We start from the raw sequence: 12,053 nt of genomic DNA, 5'->3' as shown, positions 1-12,053 counted from the left end.
AGGTAAATGTTCAACTCATATGCCTGTCTTTTGTTTGGCTGGAAACCACAGGTGTGGTTTCAATTCCAGACCTAAAGGGCAGCTAGGGGCCATAGTCTCAGCAGTTCCACCATGCTCTATCGGACCAACAAACCTGGACCCCTCTTCTCCTTAAAAAAGAGAAAAGATTCTTATGATGAGGAAAATATAAAGAAATTCTATTTGGAAAAACCTATCAAACCAACTTGTGGGATTCTAAAATATTGGAAGTAGGAAAAGGAGACAGAGAGAGAAAGAACTACAGTAAAACCTGCAAAAGTCAAAAACCTATGAGGGCAGAAACCTGTCAGAGAAGGAAAATGCAAATATTTTCCACTAACACAAATATTTCAGCCTAATAACTATTCTCTGAAAGCAAGTACTTGTGAAACGGGGACAAAATCAGAAAATTACTGATACTGCAACTCAAACATGAGGAAGTGCAGATGCAAAAGTCAGAAATTGATCTAAGAAGTACAACAGTCAGAGATGAAGACTTAGTCTCCCACTTTTTTAGCATTGTTACTGTGTGTGAGTGCATACTGTGCATAGCTATTCTTCTTTGGGTACATCTGTTCTTTACATTTTTGCTTATAATTTTTTTCTTGTGAAGAACAACATTCATAAGTTTGGAAGAAGGTAAGAAGTACCAATAAATTTATTTATTTTCATTAAAACCTAATAAAGCATACTTTTTTTCTCTTATTTTCAGAGGTTTTACCCTTCTTCTTATCTTTAATTTTTAGTTCCACTTCAGCTGTTTGTTATGTGTTACTACAATTTTCAAAATCCACTTCTTCATTTCCTTGAAATTCTTTCCTGCAAAATTTCTTATTTTGCTCAAAACATGGAGAAGCATTTCCTCACTTAATACATTTAGTGTGTGTGGATAATCAAAACCATTCTTCTCTCACATTTTTTTCTTAAATATTTCATTGAAATGTGCTATCATATAATGAGGTTGATAGTTTTTATTTTTTTATTATTTTTGTGTGAGATATTCACATTTTTGAGAAGATAATATTGCAATTCCTTAATTTTTATAAGAACTTACTTCTCTTTTTGTTTCCTTCTTTAAAAATGTGTATTCCTTCACAGCCATGGACAAGAGAGTGAAAAATTTATCTCTGAAAGAAAAGTTTGAAATTTTCAAAATTAAAACTGAAGAGAAAGACCCTTAAGGAATCTGTAACTAAGTTCAAGTGTGGCAAAACACAAATTTATTCAATTATGAAAGAAACATCTTTGCTTCGCCTTGGAAAAATTTTTCCATATGCTCCTTAGAAGTGAGAATGGCAAGACTTCATCTCACATGTTTTGCACATGTTATTATAAGGGACCAGTTCTTAGAGAAGGACATCACGCTAGGTAAAGAAATTGTTGTTGTTGTTGTTGTGTGTCATCGAGTTGGACCCTACTCTTAGCAACACTTAGCACTACAGAAGTAGATTGCCCAACCTTCCTTCTGAGGAGTGGCTGGTGGATTTGAACCACCAGCCTTCTGGTTAGCAGTCAAGTGCCTTAGGCACTATGCTACCAGAGCTCCTATTTAATGGATAACTTCAGATTTTACACACACACACACACACACACACAATGGAATACCTAGCAATATAACTTGTGAGGAGTCAAACAAGGTTGACAAAGAAATTCACAACTGGTTTGCAAAATTAAAAGGGATTATAAAGGGAACTAACTCTAAAGATGTTATAAATATACCTCTGAGACTGCTCTATTTTACAGAGTAATGTCTAATAAACTCATTGCTGTTGAGTCTATTCCAATTCATAGTAACCCTATAGAACAGAGTATAACTGCCCTATAGGGTTTCCAAGGCCATAATTTTTACAGAGAAGAATGGGAATTCAAGTACACTTGATTGTACTTATGAGGAACCTGCACATAGATCAGGAGACTGTTGTTTGAACAGAACAGGGGAATACTGCACAGTTCAAAATCAAGAAAGCAGTGTGTCAGGGTTGTATCCTTTCACGATACTTATTCAATTTGTATGCTGAGCAAATAATCTAAGAAGCTGGATTATATGAAGACGAATGTGGCATCAGAATTGGAGGAAGACTCATTAACAACCTGTGATACACGGATGACACAACTTTGCTTGCTGAAAGTGAGGATGACTTGAAGCACTTACTGATGAAGATTAAAGACTATAGTCTGCAGTATGGATTACAGTTCAATATAAAGAAAACAAAAATCCTCACAACTGGACCAATAACCATCATCATGATAAACAGAGAAAAGAATAAAGGTGTTGAAGACTTCATATTACTTGTTTCTATAATCAACACCAATGGAAGCAGCAGTCAAGACATCAGGCAATGTATTGCATTGGGCAAATCTGCTGCAAAAGACCTCTTTCAAGTGATGAAGAGCAAAGATGTCTCCTTGAAGACTAAGGTGTGCCTAACCCAAGGCATGGTATTTTCAATTGCCTCTTATGCATGTGAGAGCTGGACAATGAATAAGGAAGACCAAAGAAGAGTTGATGCTTTTGAGTTGTGGTGTTGGAGAAGAATGCTGAGTACAATGGATTGCTAAAAGGACTAGCAAATATGCCCTGGAAGAAGTGTAGCTGGAATGCTCCTTGGAAGCGAGAATGGCCTGACTTCATCTCACCTACATTGATCATGCTGTCAGAAGAAACCATTTCCTGGAGACTCAATCTCACCTTGTAACAATGACAAATTTTTACAGAAGCAGATTACTACATCTTTCTCTTGTGAGTGGCTGGTGGGTTTGAACTGATGTTTCAATTAGCAGCTGAGAGCTTAACTACTGTACCACCAGGGTTCCTAATGCCTAAAAAACAAAAACCAAACTCACTGCCATTGAGTGGGATCCAATTCATAGTGACCCCTCTTGGGTTTCCCAGGCAGTATCACTATGGAAGTAGATTGCCCAATCTTCCTTCCAAGGAGTGGCTGGTGTGTTTGAACCACCAGCCTTCTGGTTAACAGTCAAATGCCTTAGGCACTATGCCACCAAATCTCAAAGGACTCTGTAAAAGAAGGAAAAATACTTAAAGACCTGGCTTTCAAAAGAGCAGCTTACTGTCCTCTTGACCATGTATGCAGATGCAACATTTGAGAAACCATCAGTAATTGGAAAGAGAGAGAAACAATGGTGCTTCAAGGATCTTGAAATTAATTAAGCTTTCAGTAGAATATAAATGGAATAAAAAATCTTGGAGGATGGAAACAAGTTATAAAGCATTTGTAAATGAACAAAAAATAATATGAAAAAACAATGTCAAACCATTATTTTGTTCATTGACAATATTACTACTTGTCATCAGTCACTGTCTATTATTAAATAACTTTTCCCACCATCCATGATGTTTGTCCTACAACCTCTGGATAATTGCATCATGCAGAATACTAAAGTAAGCTACAGGAAGCTACTGCTTCAAAAGTGATAGCCAACATTGAGATTTACAAGATGACATTGGAGATATTGGGTAAAATAGATATCCTTGATGTAATTTCATTTCTTAACCAATTAATCAAAATGATTAAAGAAGAAATCATAAGAACTTTAATAACTGCAGTTTCTTATTTGGTAGTGGCAATAGTATACAAAACAAAACAGTTTTTGAACCGAGATTCAGAAAGCAATAAATGACATTTGTAGTGGTCTTCAGAAAATAAGGTCAGTGCTACCTCTTACATTGATATTGACAAAAGGGGAAGGAAAAAAAAAGATAATGAAGACCTACCATTAGATGATCTTGTTGCACTTAAATACAAGTTTTGAGATTTATAAAGGCTTTGAAGAAATTTGGAGAAGTTAAGGAAGACTAGGAGTTTTTTGATAAGGCCACAGACTTAGAACTTTATTTCAATAATTTCATGACCAAACCAAAACGAGCTAAACAGTTGACATTAAATGTTTTTATTAAAAAGTGAATTTTACTCATATCTTTATTAGAATAATATATGCCCATATCTATACATAATTGGAACAAACATGTAAATCATAAAAAATAGGTTTAATTTCTAACCTTGTAAGATCAAAAAGTAACACTTTCTGGGTGTTTAGGACATAGGATTCTTAATAGAAAGTTAAAAAAGTGGCAAGACTGAACCCTGTCAAAGGCAAAACACTTGCATGATTTGAAAAACAAGGCAGTTCCTTCCAGTTCTGGCTCTCACAACTTTCACCATATTGATTTGTTTATGTATTAACAGGAAGTAGAAATTTGAAATATAATTTTGGGAGATGCTAACAGATCAGAAAGCAAGAAAATACTATCTTTTCTTAGTAAAGGATTTTGACATGGAAAAAGAATCTATACACATGACTAGGGTTCAGCTGGCAGGGCCAGTGAAATTATCTGATGAGCATGGCCTGCAGAGACTGATGTGGATATGGCTACCTGGTACTTTCACAGCACTCAGATATGTTTACTTACCCTGGTTTTCACCAAAAGTGTGTTAATACTTGTCTTACTTTGGTTGAATTAATGTAATTCCTGACCATGTTAGTAGCCTCCAAAAGCATATTGTTTAAGGTACTGATTGGAAGTTAGATTATCCAGACTCTTTTCAAAGCAAAAATTAAAAATAATGGACTCCTGACTGAATTGTGACTATAAAATAATGTGGTAAGAAATGGAATTCATTCTATGACTGTTATTTTTACATACCAAAAATCGAGATAAAGAGATGCTTTTCCCACTCCAATTTAATATTCTAGATAATAATAAAAGCTAGGTTTGTTGAATACTTTCCAGATGACATATAAAACGTCTTAGCTGCATTAGCTCATGTGACCAATGTGGTATCATCCCCTTTACACAGATGAGAAAACTGAGTTTAAATTTGTTTTGATTACATTCTTTTTCTTTAAGTTGCTGAATTTGTTTATGCTTCCTATACTTATTGTTTATAAGAAAGATGTATCATAACAACTGTAACCAAAAATACAGGTAAAGTTCAAGGAATACAAGAGTGAATTTAATCTATTAAAAATTAAATAAACTTCCTCTATAGAAGTTTTATGGTGTCAAGAAGAATGAAAAGAAAGCTCAATTAAAGGACATCATACATAATGAAATCTATAATTTTCAAAATGACATTCTATAGGAAATTTTAGACTTCTTTTGTCTGGCTTTATCAATAAAATTTTAAACACTGGCTCTTGGAAACCAGAGATAAGAATGAGAAAATACCGATTGTGATGAAAAATGAGAATGGAGGACAAAACATAAGCAAAGAAGGAGCTTCATGATATAATGAAAAAAAATGGTAAAAAATTTTAAATTAACTAGAAGCAGTGAAAACAAAATTTACCTGCACAAAATTAGAATTAGAATGTGGGAATACATTAGAGGAATTTCAAGATGCCAAGAAAAATAAAGATTAGAAATATACAAAAGAAGATGATAGAAATAGAGAACAGAGAACTAAGACCTAGTATATATTTTTTTAATATATTTTGAGGTATTTCAGAATAAATGCAAATAAAACAAGAATTGATTTAAAATACATGAAAAATTTCATGAACTGAAAAAAAAATCAAAACAAATAAAAGCAAATTTTCAGATTAATAGAAATGAACAGATTCCAGCCACAGTTAATAAAATGAAAGTATCTAGATAAATCAGATAGAAAAGGAAATTCTCTAAAATTGATGAAAAATCAAGTTGGTCTCATGTCTTCCTACAACTTTAAATGACCATAGATGATGTTGCAGTGTCTATAAAGATTTGAAGAAAAATTATTTTAAGTCAAGAATGCTATACCTAACAAAGTTTTTTTTCCCACAGAGAAGCAAATAAAATATTTTCTTACATTCAAGAAACTTATCTGAAGTACAAATAAATAAATGTTTGAATTACTGATAGTGAGTATTGAAATTATTAAAAAGATTAAATTTTTACCTATGGTTTAAGAATGAAATGTAAATATATTGGGGAGAGAAGATATGAAAATATAATAATTTGAAAATATAAAATAGGATTTTAAAAATGATATGACAGAAAATTCTGGAAACAATATTAACAATAAAGTTGCATATGTGTTTAATTTAAAACCATAAAGATTTGGAGAAAGATTTTAGCACCATCTGAAATTTAAAAAAAAAAGAAATCATAGTGAGGCTATATTTGCTGAAATAAATTCTTGGAACCAAGGAAACAACTAACTTCTTTTAATAATTTTGACAAATACCCAGATCAAAGACCTCAGCCTCAAACATCTGCCTAGCAACATTTGACTTGGGAAAAAAACACACAGCAGAATCTATACCCAATTTGTGGTTCTCAAATTAAGACAAGCAAATGCCTTTCACAATTATTAAAAGGACTAAGGAATGATGTCACCTATGTATTCTTCCTGAAAAACTAATTCAAGTTACAATTTAACCTACTAGTAAATGACTCAAAAATAAACAAATCATAAATGAGATGTTAAAACTCCATTTAACAGCATAATTAAATGTAAATACTGTGATACTGTGATAAATATGATAAATGTTGTAATTCTTAGAACTGTGAGATGTAAAATAATAGTAAGCAAATTTTAGTAAACTGAGAGAAAAATTCCACGACATAACAGATGAGAGAAAATATGTGAATCAACAAATATAGTGTCATTCTCATAGTTTTACATTTAATAAGTATAAGAGTAGTTATCAGTTATCAAACAAATTACTAGTAGAAGTGAAAGCAGACAGTATTTGTTCAAAATTTACATGCACCTGCACAAAATACTAGATCATATAGTGATATATAGAAAAGAAGGATAAGAAACAAACAAAACAAAAGAACACTAAAATAATTGAAATTAAACCAAACATACTTGTTACAAATTAACATAAAAGAGACATGTTGTTTTTGTAAGTTGCCATTGAGTTGACATCAACCAATGGTTATTTTATGTATAAACATAATGAAAAGCTGCCTAGTTCTGCACTATCTTCATGGTTCTGTGATATGTCTGAGCCCATTGTTTTGGCTGTTGTGTCAGTCCATATCATGGAGGGTTGCCCTTATTTTCACTGACCCTCTTTATTGCCAAACAGGATGTCTTTTTCTGGGGATTGATCTTTCTTAATGATATGTCCAAAGTAAGCAAGCTGACTTTTAGCCATCCTTGTTTCTAAGGAGTGTTCTGGTTTTCCTTCTTCTGAAACAAAGAAATACACTCATCTTGTAAAACTTAAAAAATTTTACATGGGTTATAATATAAATTGAAAAATATGAATAGCTATACCTTTATAAATATTGATCATATTAAGATACAAAAACATCTCATTAAAAAAAAATAAGTAAATAAATAAGTTGCACAAATCTTGTTTTCTGACCACGATTCAACAAAACAAGAAAATGATAAGTAATAAATAAAGGCAAAACCATACTATTAGGAAACTAGAAGAGTACTTTCCTAATGAATAGCTGAACAAAGATGAAACCAAATGGCAAAATTAGCTGTTAAACACTAGCATTTATTGAACATTTGTTGTGGCTGGATCTTTCCCAAATATTTTTCTAGTTCCATAGTTAAGTGAGAGAGTTAGGATTTAAGTGTGAGCGTTAGGGTCATGGTGGTGAAGAGCATGAGTTCTGGAGCTAAACTACCTGGGTTTAAACCTAAATTCATTGTGAGTTAATTGCTTGATCTTTGACAAGTTACTTAATCCTTCCACACTTCAGTTTCTTTCTGGTGGTATACTGCCTAAGGCATTTGACTGCTAACCAGAAGGCTGGCAGTTCAAACTCACCAGCCACTCCTCAGAAGGAAGACTGGGCAATCTATTTCTGTAGAGATACCACTTCGGAAACCCAAGGAGGGGTCACTATGAGTTGGAAACAACTCTATAGCAGTGGCCTTTGACCTTTGGGAATCACAGTATTTAAATGATAGAATTGTTATGAGCATTAAATCATTTAACACATATAGCAGGCTTAATAGAGTGCCCATAGTGCCTAAGACATTTGACTACTAACCAGAAAGTTGGTGGTTCAAACCCACCAGCCACTCCTCAGAAGGAGTGATACCACCTCGGAAACCTAAGGAGGGGTCGCTATGAGTCGGATCTGACTTGACAGCAATTTTTTTTTTTTTTGACTCATAGAAAGTGTTCAGTAAATGGTAAATACTGTTATTGTTATTATCTCACTTTATTGATTCTTTAGGGATGGCAGTGGGAACACCACATAGCCTGACTTAAAACCAGTTGCCTTTGAGTTGACTGCAACTCATGCTGACCCCATGTATGTCAGAGTAGAACTGTGTTTCATAGGGTTTTCAGTAGCTGATTATTCAGAAGTAGATTGCCAGGTCTCTCTGAGTGGACATGAACCTCAAACCCTATGGTTAGCAGTTGAGTGTGTTAACTATTTGTACCATGGAATGTGTATTTTATTCCTGGTTTTTACATCTTAGCCATAGGAATAAAAGACTTTAAAGCATTCAATTATTTTTGAGACAAATGTGGACTCTAATTGAAGGAAACCAGAGCACTACAAGCTCTACGATAGTGAAAAAAGTCTGCCTTATTAAGGACTATTTCCCAAGCCCATCAATAACAGATCTTTTCTGATGAATACACTAATTATTAGGGTCCCAAGTCACTCTTCTGGAGTCCTATCTCCTCAGAGGATTAGGTGGCAAAGTATGAAGAACTTAATCACTGTGGTAGTTTCCTAGGGCTGCTGTAACAAAACACCAGAAACTGAATGGCTTATAAGAACAGATATTCATTCTCTCACAGTTCTGAAAGCTGTACTGATTCCATCTGAGGTTTTGAGGAAAAATCTCTTCCATACCTCTCTCTTAGCTTCTGGTAGCTCCACATGTTCCTTGGCTTGATGCTGCATCACTACATGACATCTTTACTCTGTATCTCTATCTCTGTGTATTTTCTCTTTTATAAATTGTATAAATTTTATGAATTATACTCCAGTGTAACCTTGTGTTAACCTAACAAGTAACATCTTCAAAAACCCTATTTCCAAGCAAGGTCATTTTCATAGGTATCAGCAGTTAGGGTTTAGTTGTATCTTTTTAGGGCATACAGTTCAATCGATAACAAGCAGTAAATGTCCCTTTGTCTCTGCTCCATATTTATATATTGATACGGAGTGAGGCCTAGAAAGAGTCACTTTCTGAGGACATCAGGAGACTAAGAGTCAAAAATTTCAGGCAATGGCAGTAAAGTGAGAGCAAGCATCCTAGGTATCAAATGTAAAAGGTGATCACCGAAACACCTGAACTGCAAAGGTAGGCAGATAACAAGAGAAAGGATAAGAACCAGATCAGAGGGCATGCAACCTGGACTATACGGGTATCCCCCACTTTCAAAAGTCCACTTTACACCACCACACTTTGACAAAATACCTATATTAGGACTTGTTTCCTCTAACTAAGTGAAATCCAAAGGGTGTTTTTGCTTCTACAAAAAAAAAAGGTGAAAAGTGAAACTGCACCCAAGCACTTGTTTTGCAGTGAGCTGTTAAAGTAGCACTATGCATCTGAGCAGCAGGAGTCACATCACCGAATTCCTTCCTTGAGAACTACACTCAGCATCTCAGCATCAAGCTGGCATAGCCTTGAACTTTTTCTGTATGTTTCTGTCTGTCTTGAACACTGTATGTTAAGAGTATGATGAGGTTTTACATGTAATTTGGTAGGTTATTTTTTGGGTCTGAGATTGTTCAAAAATTTTTTCCCATATAAATTAATGGTAATTGCTAATGGTACCACCATTTTGACTTAGGACCTATTTCATAGGGATGATCTATTTTTAGATAGCTGGGCAAAACTATATATTAGAATCTTGATCCACCCTACAGACTATTTCCAACACTATGTTTTGAGCAATGGTGACCTAGAGTTTTCTGTTGCTAAAACACACCTGAGGGACTTGTTAGGAGTAAGGAACTCCACTGTTTCCCCACATCCACTCCTCGGAAGGAAGGTTGGGCAATCTACTTCCGTAGTGATACTGTCTTGGAAACCCAAGGAAGGGTTGCTATGAGTCAGATCTGACTCCATGGCAGAGAGGTTTTTTTTTGAATCAACATCTTTAGAGGAGAGCCAGGAAGCACTCCATGCCATTTGTATCACTAGGGAAATTTGGGCAACACTGATTTAAGGGACTTCTAGAAAGTTGCCAGGATGGAAGGTAGAGGTCCTGGCACTTAGCATGCAGAGAGGCCATTGACACAGCCCAACTATTGAAGTGACTGATGCAAGTGGGTGGGATGTAGAGGATATTTGGGTGAGAGTTGTAAACATTAGAGAGTTGGCATGCTTTTATAGATGTCAACCTGTATCTATGGCATGAATTAAATAGGCCACAAATCATAGGCCAGAGGCACAGTCTGGCAACATCCAATGTATCATAAGTCTTGCTTCTTATGAATTTTCCTGATGACAGTGTAGGAAACAAATCTAGATATTCCTCTGAATCAATGTTGTCATTAACAGATTTACAATTTCACCAATAATATAGGCACTTTAGTCAAATGAACCATTGAGAAATAACAGTAATAAATGCCTGACAGCTTAGATGTTATTTATCTCTTTCTCTCTCCATATATCTCTATATATTTCTATCAGTAGAAAAATAGAAATACATATATAATTGTGGATATAGTCCTTTGAACAACTACAAGCTTACACTTAAACTTCTCTCAATTCTTGAATGGCATTATAAATATGTAAATAATTAAAGTATGTCATGCAAATCTTTGGGTCCAGAATACATTCTCCTTGCCCAAGAAGACAAAGCTTTTGCATAGAGGAAAAGACTGACTGAACCTTACCAGAGATAATCTTCTATGCCTTTCTTTCTTTGCTTTATACAAATATTGTTTGCATCCAAAGTTGGACTTATCCCACTACTCAAATATTAATTTACATTTCCTCCCTTACATTGGTTTGGCTGAAGTTCACATAAACTGCAGTGCTATGGCCCACCAAGAGAGAAAGTCATTCAAGTAAAGTTTTATTTCTTTCTGGAATTCACCTCATTCCACTTCTTTTCTCCCTCCCCCTTCACCTTCACCCCTCTCTCAGCCAACTCTGCCCTTCCCTTTTAAAAAAGTTGCATTAGTTCTTTACAAGTGAGCAAGAACAGAACCAAATGTTTCACATCTGCTCTCTGAGTTCACGGATTAGCATGAGAATGAGTAGCCAGTGTTTCAATGATGCACAGTCCAGTGGATGAGAATGGGGGCTCAAGCCTAGTATCAGAGAGCCCTCTTGCTCCTGCCAGATGTCCTAGGCCCAGGACACAAAAGCGGTGAACCCTGGGCTTTAACAAATCACCTTTCTCTGAGGCTAATCACTCAAGAAAAGGTTTTGTTGCGGGTTTGGAGAGGGTCAGGTTGGTATTTCTCCAGTGATCTGTAGCCTTGCCCAACCCCTCTAGCCTTAGCCCTTCAAGGCTTTCTAAAGAGACCTCTTATTTCTTTCCCCCAAATGCAGTGCTCTGGGGGCAAAAGCTGCATGCCAGAGTATCCTGAAGGCGCGGGGCAGCAGGGGGCTCATTAATCAATGAGAGCCATAGTGCTGGTCTATCACTCACTCTCTCTCTCTAAACAATAAAGACTTTAGCATGAATAAAATGACTCAATGGGCATGTACAAGGTCAGGCTTAGTGGCAAGATGGTTCTGGCATAATCACAGCCAGAGGAAGCTTGCAATTTCTGCACAGAAGGTCCAGAAATGATAGATCAGTGGTTTTCAAAGTGTGGTCCCCTACCAGCAGTGTCAGTATCATCTAGGAACATGTTAGAGATGCAAGTTCTCAGCTTCATCCTCAACTACTTACTCAGAAACTCTAGTAGACTCAGCAATTTGTTTTAACAGGCCCTCCAAGAAATTCCGATCTATAGAATAATAATAATAATAAGCAGTGCCATGGGTCAGAGTCGACCTCATGTCCATCAGAGTGAGAACTGTGCTTCATAGGATTTTTTTTTTTTTTTATTAGGATTTGGGTGAAGATTTACAGAGTAAATTCACTTTTCATACAGCAGTTCACATATACTTTGTCTCATGTCA

This window comes from Orycteropus afer, unplaced genomic scaffold (genome assembly GCF_000298275.1).
Source record: "Orycteropus afer afer isolate SDZICR_OR568_19922 unplaced genomic scaffold, OryAfe1.0 scaffold00139, whole genome shotgun sequence".
Lineage (NCBI taxonomy): Eukaryota > Metazoa > Chordata > Mammalia > Tubulidentata > Orycteropodidae > Orycteropus > Orycteropus afer.
This window is presented reverse-complemented; position numbering follows the sequence as displayed.